Here is a 20,872-nt window from a genome sequence, read left to right as displayed (position 1 = left end):
AGGAGGGAAGAAATAAGGAAGGTTGGGGAAGTTAACAAAAGGTGGATTGGCTTGTGCATGTATTAGGGGTGGAGGTGGAGGTAGTTGTAGTGGTCTAGAGGGGAGGTGGGGTGGAAGGGGGAGGGTGGGAGCACTCATATGGGAGCACTCATAGTGGAGGCTTACTCACAAGTCATTTGATATGAAATTGAGCCAACTAGCCATTAATTGCAATAAATTCATCAAAATATTAAAAGTTACCATCACAGTACTCCAAACTGTCATAAGTCTTCGACAGTAAAGTGAGGTAGCGAAAAAATTCCCCTGTGAAGTCTTTGCGCCGCCGTGCAACAATGGCATTAATGTCAGTTGGGCTGTCTTGGATCTCCTTCAGAAGTTCACTATGACCTTCCATTTCATCATTAATCTGCAATGCTTACCCCTGATGAAACAAAACAGGAAGATACCTTTAAAACTAAACAAATATATGTATATTCAATTGAACAACCGTTTGTTTGTTTGTTAAGAAAGGTTGCTGTAGAAAGGGAAAATTTCCGACCTATCACAAGCTGACACGTCACACTACCAAGTCCACAAAATATGGCCAATTACAAAGCGCCACATATTGCTGCTAGGTTTTACTATCACTATTCAGGAGCTAACAGAAATTTGCGAAGTGTCATGCAAGAACCAATCATGTATCAGCTTGTGCAAGCGATGACATAAGCAACCTCGCACGTGTAAGCGATGACCTAAGTAACCTCGCATGTGTAAGCGATGACATAAGTAGCCTCACATGTGTAAGCGATGACATAAGTGGACCAATCAGACTGTGACATGTGTCACCAATCAGACTCTGCCATGTGTCGCTCATCCACCCCAAAACTCCTATAAATAGAAGCCTTCCTGAGACATTTAGAAGGACATCAAGCCATCTGAAGCACAGGCAGCATCAGAAACATCAGAAGTACAGAAGCTCTGCCAGAACTAAGCTCTAAAGCCTCCAAGAACTTCAAGAACTTTAACTTCGAATACGAAGAACATTCGAAGAGAAATCATCCAAATCATCCGCCTAGATCCAAAAGTTTGTGGGAATCAAGCCTAAAGTGTCCGAAAACACCAACAAATCACAAATTAGTGAAGCTCTACGGATCCAAGCTCCTAAAGCCCCAAAGAACTTCCACCATAAACCTTCAAAGACGAAGAACACACAAAGAACACGAAGAACGTGAAGAACAAAGGATTTCTAACAAGCTCATAGCTGGAGATTCATTGTAATTCCGTTTCAAAGATCTTCGATCCATCCCTCAACCAAATTGAAGGATATTTTGTGTTCAAGTCACAATCACATTACCACAAATCCAAATCAATAAAGTCTTGCAAGGAGATCGAATCAGAGGATCACTCTTTTGTAATCACAGAGAATTATACCACAATCATCAATACAAATTTGCATTTGTGCAACTATTTTACTTATTTGATTTATTTTGAACCGAGAAATTTAGTCGTCTATAGTTGCAAAATTAACAAAAGTAAAGGCTTAAACTCGAAATTTAATTGCTTGTGTCCCATTACCTGGTTAATTATATATATATATATATATATATACATATAGAAACTAAATTAACCTATAAAATCTGGTTGACAAAACTCTTCTTTTTTTGCTTTTCCTAAACTTCTTTGAGCAACAAAAACAAAGAATGATTGCAATATATGAAAGACAAAGACATTGTTCTACCTTCTTCACTTTTCTTCCTAGTGAAATCAATTTTTGCTTCATAGTAGGGTCGCCTTCTGCATCTGCCCGCGAACGACACCGATTGTAGAAGGTTTCCCTATACCTTTGCCACTCCTCCCTAAACACCAAATACTTCCTCCATTCCTTTGATTGTGGCTTCTCCTTTAGAAAGACCTCAATAATCTTATCAATGAATTGAGTTAAAGTATAACCCTCAGCAACCTCAACCTCAACCCACTCTTCCACTTGAGCAGTGGCTATATCACTGGCTTGAACACCTGAACATCATTTTTTTTTTTGGCTTTTTCTATGAGAGACCCAAAAAAAAAAAAAAAAAAGAACTACAAATAGCAATTAAGAACAACTCTTGAGCAGTGGCTATATCACTGGCTTGAACACCTGAACATCATTTTTTTTTTTGGCTTTTTCTATGAGAGACCCAAAAAAAAAAAAAAAAAAGAACTACAAATAGCAATTAAGAACAACCCATAAAATCCCTTATACACAAAACACTAACATTGGTCTTTAACCTTTCTTCAGTTGCCCATAAAACATTGGAAAGTACTAAGTAGTCAATCATTGATTTTTTATGCATTATTTTGTTTTTGTTTACAAGAAAGACATAAAATTGACAAAGAAAAGTTAACCCAATTCTCAGAAATTAAAAAAGAAAGAAAGTGAGAGCAAAAAAGCACAGCAAATAAATAAAGTAAAAAACTCACTGGTTGTGCTTTTGGGGTTGAAATGGGCAGTGTGGGATTTGAAGTTGTGATTTGTAATACTTCTCCTTTTGTAGTTGGAGTTGGAGTATGGGTCTTGTCGAGCTGAACCCGAATCTGATCAGGGGAAAACCCTATCTGACACAGCCCGATTCAACGGTGAAGAAACTAAATCTGAATTTGTAAAACCTAGATCAAGCTACACTGATGTTAGGTAACAGAATTGCATAATTCCAATTAGATCCAAATTCCAAGGCGATTCATTTATTCAATTCACAAATTGACAATAGAAATGCAGAATGAGAATTTTAAAAAAATTAAAAAAATAATAATAAAATTGGATCACAATAATAGAATCAAAAAGTAAAAATGCAAAGAATGAAATATTCACACAAATTATGAAGATCTGAAGCTACATTCAGGTTAAGAGAGAGAGAACTTGCCTTGGCTTGGTGATGAGAACGAGAACGGCGAGGTCAATGACGGCGAGGGGCTATTGCTTGTGCTGAAGTCGTTTTGTGTGAAAATGGACATGCTAGGGTTTTGGAGGTTTGTGATTGGGAAGAAGAAGGAGTTGGAGTTGTTGAAAGCTCAGATGCCTTTGGCTTTAGCGTAGTGCCTTGATCCGGTAAGGTTCGTGCTCGAATCGATATCGAAGGTGTTTCCAGTGGACAAGAGGATGGAGAAGAGTGAGAGAGGGAACGATTTGGGCTGGGCCTGTGTTCTAGTGCTAGAATTGCTAATACCGGTGGTGGTGGACCCAATGATCGGAAAGTCGAGGCTACTGGTGAATGAGAGAGAGAGTGAGTAAGTGAAAGTGAGAGCAAGAGTGATTGGAGAACGAGGCGTCTAGGCGAACAAAGGGTCTGATAGTTTTAGGGGTTTTATTTATACTTTGCCTAAAGTTGCGTTTTTAACCTACAGCTATAGGCAAAATTTGAAGCCGCGTTTAAGAAACGCGGCCCCATCCCAAACTAAAGCCGCGTTTTAAACACACGGCTATAGCTAGCCTGTAGCCGTGTTTTTTCAAACGCGGCCTAAGACCCCCACGTTTTGTAGTGTGGCCAACACACAAAAAATGGGGGAAAATATGACACAAGGAACACCCAAAAATAACTGATGCATATAAAATCTTCTTCCACCCTGCACCTCCCAAGGGAGCCTCTCTCACAGAAAGAAGAAACTCTCATTCTAATCCCTATTAGATGAGGGAAGATCCGTCAAAATACGTATTTTTTTGCCACGTGCGGCGAAACGCCAATAACCAGCCAACACCTCACGGGGTTTGTAGCAAAAAGGAAATTCATCCATTGTGAGCTGATCTTGACTATTATTGCTATCTTGCTAGATCGCCATACACTCTATCAAGACATACAAGATGTTTATGGTAACTGGTCATGGGCTAATGTAGGCAATCTAATAACTCACAAGCGAAGAGCTACATAGGGAATCTTAAGCTCACTTGAAAGGCCTTCTCATAAAACACAATGTTCCTATGGGCGAAAGAGCAAGCCCTTTCATCCTTTCTATGCAATCTCAGAACAACATTGTCAATTAGGGTTTGGCAATGACGGTTGATCCTAATCGAGCCCTTCACTGAGAGATGGTTGAAGTAGGATAAGGACTGTTGTGAAATTTTAAAATACTCGCAAGTGTACGAACCGTACCGAAGTATAGTTTGACAAGAACGAGGTCGAACCCACAGGGACTTGAATGAATGTAGGAAAATTAAATCAAATCTTAACCAAATTAATCCTAATCTAGTTTAATTTAAAATTGGTTGTTTTGAAATTAAATAAACTAAGCAAATAATAAAATTAAGCAAATAGTTAAACTAAGCAAAAGATATAAAGCAATAAAACGATGTAAACAATCAAGGGAAAGGAATTAAGGTTTTGGAATTCGCCTTGCAAGTCATATCAGCATATATTTATGATCATTAATTTTTTCCACCTCACTACATAATAATCTAGAAATCAATCTTGCTATCATGGAAAATATTCTCGTTAAAATCCTTATTTTAAAAATCAAAGGCATGTTCTTCTTCGCTTCTTAAGTATAAAACCAAATCATCAATTGTATCCATAGCCAAACAAATTACAAGATATATCCAATTCTAAAAATCAAATCATAACTTGTATCCATTGACAGACAAATCACAAACGATATCCAATTCTATAATCAAGAATTAATAAACCAAGCATTCAATTAATTAAGACAAATCCTAAATCATGAGAAAAACATGATTGAACTCATATCTAAAATCCCATCTTAGTCAATTGATATGAAGCAAGAACAATTTATTCATTAAAGAACAACTATTGTGGGAAAAATCAAATCACATAAATATTACTGATAATCCTTAACAAGGTTTCATCCTCAACCCTAATTATAAATTTAGCTACTCATGGTAATTGAAATAAAACAAAAGAATAAAATACTAAACATTAAACTAGACAAATAAAATAGAGAAGGAAATAGTCACAATGCTATCATGGAGAAAAGTTACAGAGAAGCCACATGCGGCACTGCCTCTTGCTCCAATTTTCTGTTTTGCATCTCAGCCCTAGCACTAGCCTCCCTGAATTTTGCCCTAAAAAGCCTTTAAATAGGTTGAAAAACATGATTGAACTCATATCTAGAATCCCATCTTAGTCAATTGATATGAAGCAAGAACAATTTAAATCATTAAAGAACAACTATTGTGGGAAAAATTAAATCACATAAATATTACTAATAATCTTTAACAAGGTTTCATCCTCAACCCTAATTATAAATTTAGCTACTCATGGTAATTGAAATAAAACAAAAGAATAAAATACTAAACATTAAACTAGACAAATAAAATAGAGAAATGAATAGTCACAATGCTATCATGGAGAAAAGCTACAGAGAAGCCACATGCGGCATTGCCTTTTGCTCCAATTTTCTGTTTTGCATCACAGCCCTAGCACTAGCCTCAGACCCCCCTGAATTTTGCCCTAAAAAGCCTTTAAATAGGTCAATGAATCCTATTACAAGTTGAATTCCCGTTTGGAGAAAATCCCAGACTTTTAGGCTTTACTTAACCGACTATTTAGGCTCACTTAACATCAGAATTAGGGCTTCTGGTAAATTACAAAGTTGTAGCCCTTTAAGTTAACTTTCCAGCCCAACTTGAATCATCTCAATTGGACATCTGAGCCGAAAGTTATACTAAAAATACTAACTGATGTGCAGGCTGGAATCCTAATCCGAATTGGACTTGGATTTGGTGCAAATTTCCTTTGATTCCTTACTCCAATTGGACTTAAATTTAATATTCATGCCTGGCTGGATGTAAACTGGCTTGATTCAATTGGCCTAGCCCCACTTTGCATGTAAAGCCCTTGTTACCTGCAACACAAAGATATTATATAATCAGTCACAAAATAACATAAAAGTAAGGCCAAATATGTAGATATGTGAGTACTTTATTGTATATATTTCATGCACATCAACAACCTCAAGCTGGTCTCACATCCACCTTGAGTTTGAGGGGGGCTGTTAACATGTATAATATATTGTGGGCTTTAGGCCCAGTTAGGTTACTTGTATAACAAACATATTTACTTGTACTACACACATATTTACTTGCACTGCACACATATGCCTCCTATATAAAGGCACCTATGTACATTCTTTCATTATGAAATACAATACAATTACATTTAGTATTTCTAACAGGTAGAAATTGGAATTAGTAAAAATTAAAAGATTGGTAAAATTTTATGTTGTTATCCTCTATTTTTGTTTGGATTATTTATTGTTTATTATCATGCCTATACAACATAAGATTTGTTTTGCTGAAATAATTTGATGATTTTGCTGAGTACACCCCCCTGCCCTTGGTTTAAATGAAGTAAGATGGCATCAATTTCTTCTATTGTTTTCAATATTGATTTTGATAATTATGAAAATTTGATGGATGCTATTGATGATTTTTGCTGATTATTCCCACTTATTTCAGGTTTGTCCTCCATTATAAAGTGAACTTCAATGATGCTATTTTTCAGGAAATTCAAGCAGCTAGACTAAAGTAGCAATACGGAATGACAAGGGAGAGGTCATGGCAGCAATGATGCAGAGAGTACAGTTACCTTCATCAGTGGAATGCGTGGAAGCACCACTGCAAGAAGAGTAGTCATGATCATTGAGGATTTGGGGATGGATAGAGCATTGTTCGAAGGTGACTTGGCTGTTGTCAATAAAGTTCTATCCGAACATAGCCTAACCAATTTAGCTATGGATATGTTATCCGAGAAACGACAGTCTTAGCAGTAACAATGGGTTAGCATCATTTTAGTCATGTTAAATGCCAAGGCAATGTTGTGGCCCATGAACTGGCTCTTGATTTAATTGTATGGAAGGACCTTCCATCATAGTATTACCATGTACTGATGTTTGGTTTGATTACAATGAAATTGACTTGCCTTTCAAAAAAATTCAGGTCTATTCTATATTATACCCAAACAACGGCCATTCATTGTTCTCACAAGTCCCAACCAAGCAAAGCATAAGCTTCAATTGCTCTAAGTTTTGCTAATATGTAGTTAATCATGCTTTTTTTTTTTTTTTCCTTTTTCTTTTTCAAATTCTGAACATTAGAAACCTTTCAATGCAATTTGGATTTCTTTAGATGAAATTTTCAATTTAGGACCATTAAATATTTAGGTTTTGCAATGTAAGCCAACAACTGCATCTCCTAAACCATGGCAATTACAGCCACCTGTTTCTCCTCATCTTAAGGTGAATATGGCACTAGCCTTTTTCAAAACCACCAATTCTGCAAGTTTGGGTATTATTGTTAGAGATATTCATAGTTCTCTTATTATAGTCCATACTAAATTAAATTCCTTGCCAAGGAGACCCACTGTGGATGGCTACAGGCTACCACGATCTGTTGAGAGCGCTATACTTCTATCATGAACTGGAGGAGTTTGCCAACTCATAGTTGTTAGCATTAATTCACTTGGAGGAACCATGCTTGAAGGAGATTTCGGATGTATTAGAGCAAATTTACGCTTTTGTGTATTAGGCAAGACATATATCATATAAGACAATTTCTAAACAGTGTAATAAGTTAGCATATGCTCTAGCTAATCATGCGAAGGAGTGAAGGGAACTCTCAACTTGGATCGAGGGATATCCATCTTTTCTCCTCTTTATTATACACTTGGATTCTTTCAGGAGTAAAGATAGACCACCGTGCACCCTTGGTGCGGTGATCACTCAACAAGTATAAATGCTTGTGGAGTGGGGGGGGGGGGGTTAAGAGTCAAGGTTCAAGTCTCTAGGAGGAAGTTTCACACACATATACACTTAAATTAGGTTATAATAGAAATTCTATCTTGTATAAAAAAAAAAAAAAGAAGTCTGAAGATAGATATGGAAATTCAAAAAATAAGGGATAATAAATGATATGATAATCAGCGTTAACGGGTTCATATTTTTTACCGTTAGATCTATTTAAATCTGATGGTGAAGAAAATGTGTAACTCTAAAGAGTTACATCAAATTAAACAATATTAAAATTAAACAAAATTAGAGAGTTTTACATGATTCCATCACAAGACTTACATTTATGGGACAAGAACCCAAAAGTTTCCAAATTTAAATTTTATCCCCTGAAATTATATTTTGTTTGCACCAGCAACCCCTCAATCTATATTTTTCATTGAGTGCCACATAAGCCTGTTACAAATATTTAGTTCACCCAATAAAATGATGTCACATCATTTTCATTATGGGTTGTCATTTTCATTTTACCATGTGGAGTCATTTTGTTGGACGAATTAAACACACATGACAATCTTATGTGGCATTTAATGAAAAATGTAGATGAAGGGACTGCTAATGCAAACAGAATATAACTTTAAGAGATTACATTCAAATTTTGAAATTTAAGAGTGTCAAATCCAAAGTTCCCCAAACTTAAGAGGTGCACTTTAGCCTAAATAAAATTTGTTATTGGGTTTTTTCTTTTTGTTTACAAGGGCCAAGGATATTGTTAAGGGATGCCAAATTTTAATTATGTTGGGCTTAATTCCCTAAATCAGTCTCATAAAAAAAAATTTAGGGTGTTTATTTTTTATTTATGATAGACAAAAAAAAAAAAAAAAAAAGATATTTAAAAAATTATGTGTGTGTGTGTGTGTAGGGACACATATATTTATTTATTTTTCAAGCCCCTCACCATAACGTGGAGCTGCCACTGCAATTGATAGTTTGAGAGAACACAGTTATATAGAGGATTCCTAGGCGCACAACATGCAGCTCTCCAAAATTCTAATTAGTTGTCATATATCAGTCCTTATATACCCTAGCAATTAGGTCACGAAATTTTAAAGATTGGACAACCTGTTAGGCTTGATTTCAATTCTAAAACCATGGGTCTTGATCAACCAACTTAAATTATGCACGTATTAACTGGCTATGCGTCGAGGTTAGTGTTGAGATTTCAGAAGTTTCAATCTTCTTCAGTAGTTCTGAGCAAGTCGTGTACATCATCTACACTCTAAAAAACAACTTGCAAGACAAGATGCAGTTCACGGTTTTTCAACCTGTAACTATGGACCTAACAATTTCCCTAGGTAAATCTGAATATAGTTAACGAATTATTTTCAAGTCTACCACATACAATATTTGACAAAGGTTTAAGTTCAAGTGACTTTCGGTGCTGGCTCATAGTGGTTCACGGGGTGTTATCTTGATTTGTAATATCTCTTTTTTTGGTGGGTCATTAAGCAATTTCTGTGGTTGATTTTAGGTCCTAATTAAGGGTGTTTCGAGACCACTTGGAGGATGTAACAATTGGACTTCCAAAGGGACCAAAGTACTGTAAGTTGTCATGCACATTATGCTAGCTCTTTTGTTCTCAACTATTTCTAAAGATGATTTTTTTTTTTTTTTTTTGCATACATTTCGTTAAATTATTTTGAGATAATGATTTTTTTCTCTTCTTTTTGTAGAGAAATCTATCATCTTACATACCTAAGTATTCGAAGTTCCACCCGATATTAAATTAAATCAATAATGGGTACTTTAGCGCTTTGCGTCGATGTGATCTAATCAGTTTCTGATAAAGCTTTTACAAGTCTTGAATAACAACAAAGCGTGACATCCATCTTAATTACAATGAATTAATGATGTGTTTCTAGTATATTTACTTACTGATTTACTTGAATTTTATTTTTTCCTTAAATCTTATATCTAATTTTCATGATGTGATGATATTATAATTAAGTGTTAAATCTTAACTTGAGATAATATACTTTCTCAAAAAAAAAATTGAGATATTATGGCCCCTATTTCAGCTTTGAAACTCTGGATCAGATATAGTGTGAAGAGACCCTTAAAAAAAGATATAGTGTGAAGAGGTGAACCTTGCCAATAAAGGGTAAGCTTATTGGCAAGGTTCACCACTACAACAAAAGTGGGCTATGGTGACGAAATGTTTCATCACCACATGTCCTTATTTCGTCACCAAAGACATATGGTGACGAAACCTCATTCGTCAACAAAGCCCCGTCACAGAATGTCCTGGTGACGAAAATTTTTCGTCACCAATAAAAATATGATAAGTGATGAAATATTTTCGTCACCAATAAAAATAATAGGTGACAAAACTTTTTCATCACCTAATATTTTGCGTCACCAAACCAATGATTTTTCATTTGTAATTTTTTTTAATTGACCATATAAGATGACAAAATATTTCGTCACCAATTGTTACTTGCCATTACATTAACTTGTTCATTTCCAACCACTTCCATAAACAAATCATTCATACAATTCCAACCACATTCATAAACAAATCATCCATTCATTTCCAACAACATCCATAAAAAATTCATCCATACAATCTACAAAGGAAATAACGAACCATTATACTTTTAAATGCTGTCCATACCAAGTAATCAAATTAAATTCTAAGATTGAAGTTTTGCATCTTTCAAAAGATCTTGATATTGTAAAACTAATGAATTTTGTTACTATTTTGGGCTGTTTGGATTGAGGTGGAGGAATGGAAAGTGAAAGGAAGTAAAGTAGAATTGGCAAAAAATTAGGCTCCTCAATCCAAACGGAACACTAGAGTTCACCATTAACTTATAACATCTCTTGAGTGGAATTTATTGTATGCATTTGTATTAGAACTTTTCTCCCGATTTACGGCTATAATAGTGAGCATCTCAAGGTATTTCTGTTTTATTTTACTAGAAGTACACTCTTAACTTCAAGTGAGTTTTATTTCTTTGCAAAGTGACTCAGTAAATTGTTATACTAGAATAAATTATGTATTTTAAAAAAAAAAATTAAATTCCAGTCCTCTCTGGGCCCAATCATGTGCAGTATGTTTATTTTTATTTATTAGGTTCACCCCTTTTATATCCTGCTCTAAAAAAGTTTAATAATATAGAGGTTTAGCACGTATTGGGTCGTTCATGAAGCTGGATACAGATCCTTGTCCAAGGGTTTCAATTGGCAATAAAAATATTTTTTAATAAACCTTCATATATATAGTTATGTAAGTCAATTTTTTTCTACAAGTTAAAAGATAAAAATCAAGTTCAATTCAGTAATTTGTTGTTGAAATTTTCCTAAGGTATGAAGAACTCTTTGAGACTGACTAAAACTCTTGAAAACTAACCATTGTAAAGTAGCAGTTAAAAATTTGAATTCTAAAGTACTGCTTTGTTACAGTGTACTCTCTGAGATGAAAATTTCTAACTAAAAGTCTGATTGATAAATAGACACTCAAAAATTAAAAGTACTGATAATAGTAAAACTAAGAAGAAAAACAATATTAAGGCTATTGTAGGGACCCAGTTTGGATTGACTTTGAGTGATGGGTTTTCAGCCCAATAAACCCAAACAATACATTTTTAGAGTATGGGTCCAAGAACTAGTACTGTTTTTCAGGAAGGGTTCTACTCATCAATCAATAAGGGATACTTTCGATTCGCTCTCTGAGGAAAATTATCCTCGGCTCTCTTTCAATTGGTCTCTCTCTTTCTTTTTCTTTTTCTCCTTTTCTTTTTCCTTTTTTGTCTCTCTCCCTTTTTTGTTTTCTTCATTCCTATGTTATATACTCCGTTCTCCCCCTGTTTCCATCGTACACGTGTAGTTCTTATCCTGGGAGCTCCTTTCTGTCCCATCCAGTACCTACCGGAACCTTCAGCTTAGTGGCCATAAAGCTGCCTAGTTACTGTTCAGGTATCACCTCCACATTAATGCGGCCAGACTGTTAGCTGGAAAGCATTTAATGTGGAGGTGATGGCCTCAAAAGATATTTGCTACCTTCCCCGACGCCTCCTAAGCTATATCCAATTTCCAGTTCAGATACAACTTGGTGGGGTTTTCCGCTAACATGAAGGTTACCTTGACCTCGGACTTTGGTGTCCTCGGACGTGTGTTATGCCGCTGTATATAATATCTACTCGTTTCTTTCATACCACCCATTTGATAAGAATAAAACTTTTTAGGCTGTCCTCGGATTACTACGGTTCTCGGATTGGGCCTTTGGGCCCCGAGCCCATTTCTGAGAGATTACTATACCTTTTTAACTAACAGGCCCCACAGCTATAAAATACCAGTTAAGGTTTTGTCACCCCAAACTTCAATTGCTTCTTCAGAAAATTTATATTAGACTCCTAAATAAATATTAAATAGTTAAGAAATCCTATACTCCAATTCTCTAGTAATTGCAAAATCATCCTTATTTTTTTCTTGGGGTTTGACTTACCTTTAGTACTTTTTTAACTGAACATCTCATTTTATTTTAAATACGTAATAACAAGTGATAGTGGGCTTTTTTCTCATTAAAAATAAAAGGAGATCCCAATTTGAAAAGTACTTGAGGTAAGCAAATCATTTTTCATGAGTTTTTTATTAAAAAATTGCGTAAATAAGATACTTTCTTATCCACACCCACAAATCAACCCAGGGGTATTCATGCATAATTGGTTCCAACTATAATTATCATCTACATGTCAAAGGACCAAGCAATAAAACAGCATAGCAAAACCATGTGTATTTATGCATAATTGATTCTCATCCATAACGGCAAAATGGCATAGTAATAGTTTTGTTATTAATCAAAGTTAGGCAAGTCGTGGCCTTTTCTTTTTTTTCTGTTCTTTTTTGCTGTCGGTGACCTAGCCGTGGAGGAGATAGAGAGAGAAACGTGCAAAGAGAAAAAGAGAGAGATGTGCGTGGAAAGAGAAAGAGTCAAACGTATAAATTTTTTTGGGTTTAGAAATAAGTATAGAATGTATTAAATAAGGGATAATAAATGAGATTAATTAGAATATTGCAATAATGAGGTTTTTTTTTTTTTTTTTTTTTTTTTTTTTTTTTTTTTTTTTCGTTGGATCTACTTAAATCCAATAGTTTAAAAAAAGTATAACTCTTTAGAGTTACACCAGGTATAACTTGAACCTATCTCTATATATATGTAATTGGTGGAACAAAAAGTGGAATACGAAATGTGGTACAAAGGATTTGTATTACATCTTATATTTCTAGTTTGCTACATTTTGAGATATTTTAGTGCACTATTTATATATTGAGGTTGAGGTTGACAAAGTAAGTATCGATCAATTTAGTCATGTACTTGAACTCATGTGGTTTGGGTTGTTTGAGTTTGGGTTTGTGTTTGACAAGATGTACTTGTGTCAAATTTATAAATATATATATATATATATATATATATATATATATATAATAATATTAAAAAATAAATAAATAAAAAAGCCCAACAAAGCTAGCGGTTAAGGAAACTCTCCAACTGTTTATAAGGTAAATAAACTTTGTAGCTATATACCACTAAGATTTAAACTTATAAGTTAGTGAGCAAAAATTGTAAATTACAAGTAAGATTTTAAAACTAAAGATAATAAATAGAAAATAAAATAACTCTATAATTATCTTTTAAAGTTCATTAATTTTTTTCTTCTTCATGAAATTTTTTTATAAACATTTAAATTTAATTGATTAACATATATATTAACAATTTTTGTTTCTATTATTCGTTAATTATTGAATCTAGTTAGCTAGTTCGTGTATAAGCATATGTTATGTTTTGACTCCATTTATATTTATTTTTAGTTGCGTCTTTGTGCATGCATGTGTGCGCTCCTATATATGTGCACATACTTTTTGACACTAACATTTATTTTAAACTAGAAGCAAAAAAAAACCACCCAGATGACCATCACCTTGAGACTATTAGTCCATCTTCCATTTATATCAACATCAAAGTCATTGTCTATCTAAAGCAAAGTTACATGAATTATCTCTACCCCAAATTAGTATATAATAAAATTTACCAAGACAATAATTTTAATTTTTTTTTTAAATGATACAAATTAAGAAAGGTAAAGGAGATGATCCAAAATTATGGCAACCCCTATTGCTAATTATAATAATAATACTTATTGACATTCAAAATTAAGGTGAATACAAGTCGTCATGGTTATCCTCCAATTATACAATGTTAAATATATTGATAGAAAAGAATAATTTTTGTAGATTATGGCACTCACATATATTTTTTTATTTACGACTGAAATAGTAATAGCCTTGCTTATTTTCAATTGAGAAGGATAAATGATTGAGTGCCTTCTAAATAGTGAATCTTCTTTTTCGTTAAATCATAAGATATTTCTCTCTGTATATGTTAGCATCACATTGAGAAGATTGGTAAACAGTAATATTTTCAAGATAATATCAACGGCAATGTCATTCAAACTATTTTATTAGCTTTAATGCTTTATCTTTATTTCATTTCAAACTTCTTTTGCGTTTTTCCAATTCAAGTTATAAATAAATTTTTTTTTCCAATCACAATTGTAAGATTTTTCTGCTAAAACATTAGTCATTCACTAACATTTATGATCTGTTTGAATGCCGCTTATTACTGAAAACTGAAAACACTGCAACAAAATAATTTTTAAATGTGTGAATAATGCCGTGGGACTCAGTTTTATAGTTGATTTTGTCAAATTTTGTACTTGCAAATTCCGTGAACAGTGCATGAAACCTACAGAAAACGCAAACACAAGCTATTTCAGCTGTATCCAAACTCTCTCTTATACATATAAGTTGGTGGGCAGAAAATGATAAAAATTAGTGTTATAAATCAAAAATAAAAGTGCAAAATAAAATAACTTTATAATTTCCTTTTAAAATCTATTAAATCTGTTCTTCTTTGTGAATTTTTGTATATAAACATTTAAATTTATGTTATTAAAGTATATTGTTACTCAATTAGTTGTTTTTTGTTTCTCTAAATTATTAATTGTTGATTTATTTTGTTAGTTTTTGTATATGTATAAGTTTTTGTTTTTGTTTTGCTCATGTTTTGGTGTGTTTGTGGACTCTTGCTTTAGCTTTGTCTTTATTCTAAACTACTCGTGAACCTTCTCAATGTGCGGGTAAGTCTCAACTCATTCGATTAGATTTTGACAATTTATATTTGTAATTTTTATCTTTTGAAGTTTTCATTATGGTTGGGTATGTGAAGCACTCCTTTAGTAAAATAAAATAAAATAAATAATAAATATATAAATATATTGTTATGTTCCCGAGTTTCCAAACATATAGCTAGTTTTTAGTTTAAGCATTTCCTTCTATGATTCTTGAAAAATACTAATCAACGAAGAGTGGGGAACCTCTAGCTGGTTTTTGTTTAGCAAAAAAGAAACAAAATGTTTGATAATTTTACTATTAAGTTGCACAAATGAGAAACTTCATCAAGAACATGTTCAATAATGATTGCAATCAAGTTATGATCTAGAAAAAATATAATGATGAACTTATCAAGTTGATATTACTTATGGATGGAACAACGTTATTTTAAAAATAAATAAATAAAATAAAATAACATTATTTAAATAATGTTTCTTTAAGTTTAATATAAATCTCCAAGAACACATGTAATGTAATGTGACTAAAAAAGGAGCAAGAGACATGAATGTTACATTGTGATTAGCCAAAAAAAAAAAAAACTCTAGTCAATTTTTCAGCAAGCATATTTGGTAATTTCATCTTCTTCTTTTTTCTTTTTTCTTTTTTTCTTTTTTGGTGGTAATTTCATCTTTAAGATAGAAGCAACCGAGAATAAGAGCATTCACTTTAACATGGGAGCAACCGAGAATATTGAAATACAAAATTTGTTAGTACTCCTAACATAAATATAAAGCCGTTATATATATAAATTTTTAAAATATATAGCAATATTAATTATTTTTTTAGTGAGAATTATAGCAATTTATTACAATCAAGTTCATAGTCAAACTTTCTCAATACAAAAATGATAATTTTAACATCCTAATTAAGCAACGAGAAACATGCTAATTAGCTTAATTGTTTTTCATAAGTTGAAAACTTCCAAAATATGTTCTCATTTTCGGTGACTCAAATTCAAAATTTAGAGTTTTGAGTTATAAAGAGTGAAAACAAAAATTCAGCCAAACATGCCTTGTTAACATGGGACTTGAGAATTGAGTGACAAAAACTAAGTTTTGACGCTTTGTTTGTTTTAATAGAAAACTATCTATAAAAATAATTTTTTCTGTTTTTCAGTGTTTGGCAGTATAAAAAAAAAAAATTAAGTCAAAGAAAAATTATTTTTGGTCAGCAAAATAAATATAACTTATTTTTAGAAATTGTTTTCTATTAAATTTTTTTGAAAAACAACTCTATCTCATAGCAAATTAAATAAAGAAAATTAAAAAAATTATTTTTTAACTCATTTAAAGTAATTACCAAATATAAAAAAAAAAAAAAAATTTTACGAAAAGTATTTTTTTAAAATAACTTATTTTCTAAAAAATATTTTTACCAAAACAAATAGAGCGTTAGAGTTACAGTTATGCTCATAACAACTACCCTCTACCAAGTTACATAACTCTTGTTCGTGGCTGGAGGAGTTTACGTGATTCAATTTGCCGTTGGTGGAGTGAGACGTTTATAATGGCCTGGAAAGTGGTGCAGGAACATGCAAATGTTGTACACTTGTACTAAACCCCAGGCTGGAAAGTTGTGGAGTTAGTTAGTACAAATTTGACACGTTTAATTAATGTTTGCTAGACTGATAGGTTAGTCATGCACCTAATTTGTAGACAATTAAAGCTTATTGTGTAAGTTGTGGAATTAAATTTTTTGTCACTCAAGTGATAGCTTTAGGATTCAATTATACATTTGATTGCTCAGAGGATTCGCAGCAGTAGTGCTAAAATTTATATTGGTATATTTTAACTCCTCATGCACAAAAAAGTTGTTCCAGCAGTGGAGTTATAGTTATTTTTTTTAGATGATTTGCTACAGTGCACATCTATAGATAAAAAAAATTAATTTTTTATTCTGGCCGCATTAAAATATTGCCCCTCTCTCTCTCTCTATATCAACTCTCAGTCTCACCTCTTTCAACTCTCACCTCTCTCAGCCCTCTCTCAACTTCATCTCACCGCTGCCAGCCCACCTCCATGCCGCCGATCCACGCCGCAAACCTCGCCGTCAATCCACACCGTAGACCCCGGCCTTGATCCACCCTGCCAACCCATCTCGCGCTTTACTTGGTTTTTTTTTTTTTCTCTGCTGTGGGCTGTGGTGTGGTGGTGGTTGTGGTTGTGTGGGTAGATCGGCGTCAATGGGTGGCTGGGTTCGTCGGCATCAGTGGGTGGCTCGGGTGGGTTTCGTGGTGGCGGGTGTGGGTGTTGCCACCGATCAACCGTGATTGTTGACGCCGATCGAAGTGCTTACTCGCCGATCGGGTGGGTTTCTCGTGATTTTTATTTTGTTTAGTCTAAGTTGAAGAAAAAAATTGGAGATTTGGGTTTTTTTTTTTTTTTTTTTTTTGCCTGCTGTGAACTGCTGGTGGTGGTGGTGGTTGTGGGTGTGGATGTGGCTGATAGTGGTTGTGGTTGGTGTTGTGGTTGTTTTTTTGGTAGTAAGATATATTATTTTATTGTAGTGTTTATATTGTTTTATTGTGATATGTATATTATTTTATTATGTTGAAAGCTAAAATAGATTTATTGCTGCAGCATGTGTGTAGGTAAAATAGATAAAGTGACTTTTTGTGTAGCTAAATAGTTAAAATTTTACAACCACTGCTGCGAATGCTTTGAGTGCTTGTAACTCTAGCATTTTTTTAATATTTATTACTTATTTTATCATAAAATAATTGAGTTATTTATTGTACACACATGCGTCTTGTCATTGACACAATCACAATTTTTAAAACCTAACTTTTATTTTATTTATATAGTATATCACAAAAAATTTGATAAGTTACATTTTAGGATTTAAGATTTAAAAATGTCCTAATCAAGTTAGTAATTCTATAATTTTACCATTATAACTTATAATTCTTATTTGTGAGACAAAATTTGGCACGGTCACATAATGATATGATAAATTAATAATGCATCTTTAACAATAATACATATTAGCTGACATTGATTAGATGGGGCAGAAAGACCCAAATATCATCTTCAATTGATCGAGGATGATCTTAGGCCTAGTTTTTAATTTTTAATAATATCGTTTATAACGGCGAGGACATGCTAACCTTGATTTATTTTTCTTCTTCTTGATTTTAAAGTTTGTTAAGGGTTAGACACTGATTTGATCAGCAAGTCCATTGTTGGGCCCAGGAGGTGAGGAAAACCATTGCTCTTAGGTCACATATCTGCCTAATGAGATTGATTATTATAAATTTATAAGAATAAATTCGTCAGTAACCCGTGTGATACACACAAAATATTTATATAAAAAGAATTTTTCTTGTTTTAATTATTTTAATAAATATGAAATTTAATAATTGTAATAGTTATTAATACTTAATAGGCATTTATTATAATTATGTTTTTATTTGAAAATTTATATATTTTAGCAATAGACATTTATATATGAGCAAGAGTTAGGTGTAATACTTAGGTGTTATTCCATATATTCCCTTTTTAAGATTCTGTAATGTGGATTTTTTCTGATGGGATGGACGTATATTTTTAAGTTAAGTAGCCACATGGTTGAATCTTAAAAGCGGAACCTAAAGAATAGCACTTAAGGTACTGTACCTAAGTTTTGATATATGAAACTATATATTATACCATTTAAAGAAAATATGTTGTACTAAGATTTTAATTTTAATTAAGGATAAAAGTATAGAATAGACTTTTTTTTTTTATACAAGATATAAATTCTATTCTAACCTAATTTATGTGTATATGTGTGTAAAGCTCCCTCCTGGAGACTTAAACTCCGACCCTTGCTCCCCACACCCCACAAGCACTTATACTTGTGAAGTGATCATCGCACCAAGGGCGTATAGTGATAGTATAGAATAGACTTTTAATTTAATTAAAAAGATAGTAACGTGTAAAATTGTAAGACTTAAAGTTTATGTGACATAATGTTGTGAAATCAACCAAAAGTCAAACAACGTCTTCGATTTTTTATATATTTAATATTATAGATAAATAAGGAGGAGTGCATTTCATTTAGTTTTAGCGAATACATACTCACCATGAGATAAAAATGAAAATAAAATTAATCTGATAAGTGTTAATAATTAAAAATTAAACAAAAATTTAATTGCCACATACAATATGATGTAAATATAGATTGTAAGTTACTTCTTCATATCTAATGTCAATTAAAATAAATTAACAAAAACTAATTAGTATATATTAATCAACATAATAATTTATAAAAGAATTATTCAAATCTAAGAAATTTAAATAAATAATTTGATTAATTAAAAGTGAATTGAGAAAATAAATCAATGTATAAGAATAAAATTTTGACAATATATCTGACAATTTCAAGTAATTCTCTACGCACTTTGATTTTTTTTTTTTTTTTTTTAAGAATTTTTACAATGCATTCCCCCTCAAAGCTACTGGATTTAACCCAACACAAAGACACTAGCCTGAAATAAGAAGCCCTTTCTTTTTGGTTACTAGAAAAGTTGTTGCTTGATGGAAAATTTGCTAGATTTTTTTGTATTCTAAAATTTCAAATTTCTTTTTGCCTATTGTTGATATGGATGTTTCTCAATTATATAGGGGTGATAAGTTGTAAAATGTATTTATGAATTTAAGGGTTTAATATAGAAAAATAAGAAAGTGTTAATGTGTTTGGTTGTCAAGAAATTGCATGAAAATTTAGGAAAACAGAGGAATGTTCCTACATTTTTTACACTTAAACCAACAAGAAGATATATTAGGTTTGAGATCTCAAAATGATGGTCACAATCTTAGTATGTTGGCTAATCACATGTAATGTTGAGGGAATACTCATATTCTCAAGACAAAATCCATAATATCGATAAGAGGCATATCAACGTGTCCATTTGGAACAGATTATTTAGATTTTTGCTAAAATAATTTTACTAAAAGTGTGCTAAAGTATACTTATTCTTTGAAATTGTGAGAAAATGTTTAAAAAAATGTAACATTTTAAAAAACTGTACATAAAAGCCAAAAAGAAAAAGGATAACTTATAACCTAGTTTCAAACATTGAGATAAGTTTAACGAGAATTGGTTATGCAAAGTGTTAAACCTAGCCACTTTGGTAAAGAGTTACTTAAGTTTGTATTTAATAAAATTAGATTTCATATAATATAAAAATAAATAAAATAATTAAACTGGGGATTCAAAAAATAAAATAATAATTTACAAAGTGATAGTTATTTTATGATTTTGTATCACTATAGATGTTTTCATGGAGTGGTCAATTGATTTTATAATAGAGTCTTAATTCTGATTTAATTTCTTTAACAAAATCTATAATGCAATTATATTTCCATAGTGGTAGTTAATATAATTAATAGTAAGTTTCAGTTTGTCAAGAGTTGATAAGAGACCCAAAGCTCATTGGAGCTAGAGTTTTATCATATCTTTGGTCCTACAGAAGTTTTAATGTGTGTATGTTTTTTAAAAAGACAGAAATTTTTTGACAAAGAGTCCACACTCTAGGGCTTCTATGAAATTGAGGGTGACGGGACTGACGAAGTTCATGGACGCACTGACGATTCCATTAACACGGACGATTCCATACTCAGGCTAGGTGAGTCGATCATACTCTTTACTGACGAACATATCCGGACCATTCAATGCAGACAAAACGGTTCCAGAGACAACTGTACAGTCCGTTGAAAGGTAATAATGGCACACTAAAGAGCCTCAGGCGTTACGAAAAGGAGCATTAAAAACCTCCATAACTACCCAACGGCTAGAAGCCAGGAGAGGATATATAAGCCTCCCACATTGCTGAAGAACAGGTACATACACACAGAAAACTCACTGAGACATTTTCTTAAGTTCTTTCCAATTGCATTGTTCAAACATTCTTTTACTAACTTTGGCATCGGAGGCGTTGTGGCAGGCACCACACCGGTGTTCATCT

General features: G+C 32.7%; 1 pseudogene; it reads right to left on the bottom strand.

Annotated features, from left to right (window-relative positions):
* LOC112001849 (uncharacterized protein At4g37920-like) overlaps nucleotides 1–20,872 on the bottom strand; it is a 32,666-nt pseudogene that overhangs the window by 7,262 nt on the left and 4,532 nt on the right.

This window comes from Quercus suber, unplaced genomic scaffold (genome assembly GCF_002906115.3).
Source record: "Quercus suber isolate HL8 unplaced genomic scaffold, Cork oak 2.0 scaffold_246, whole genome shotgun sequence".
NCBI classification, from domain to species: domain Eukaryota; kingdom Viridiplantae; phylum Streptophyta; class Magnoliopsida; order Fagales; family Fagaceae; genus Quercus; species Quercus suber.
The sequence above is the reverse complement of the archived record's forward strand: the minus strand, read 5'-3'. Positions and strand labels throughout refer to the sequence as shown.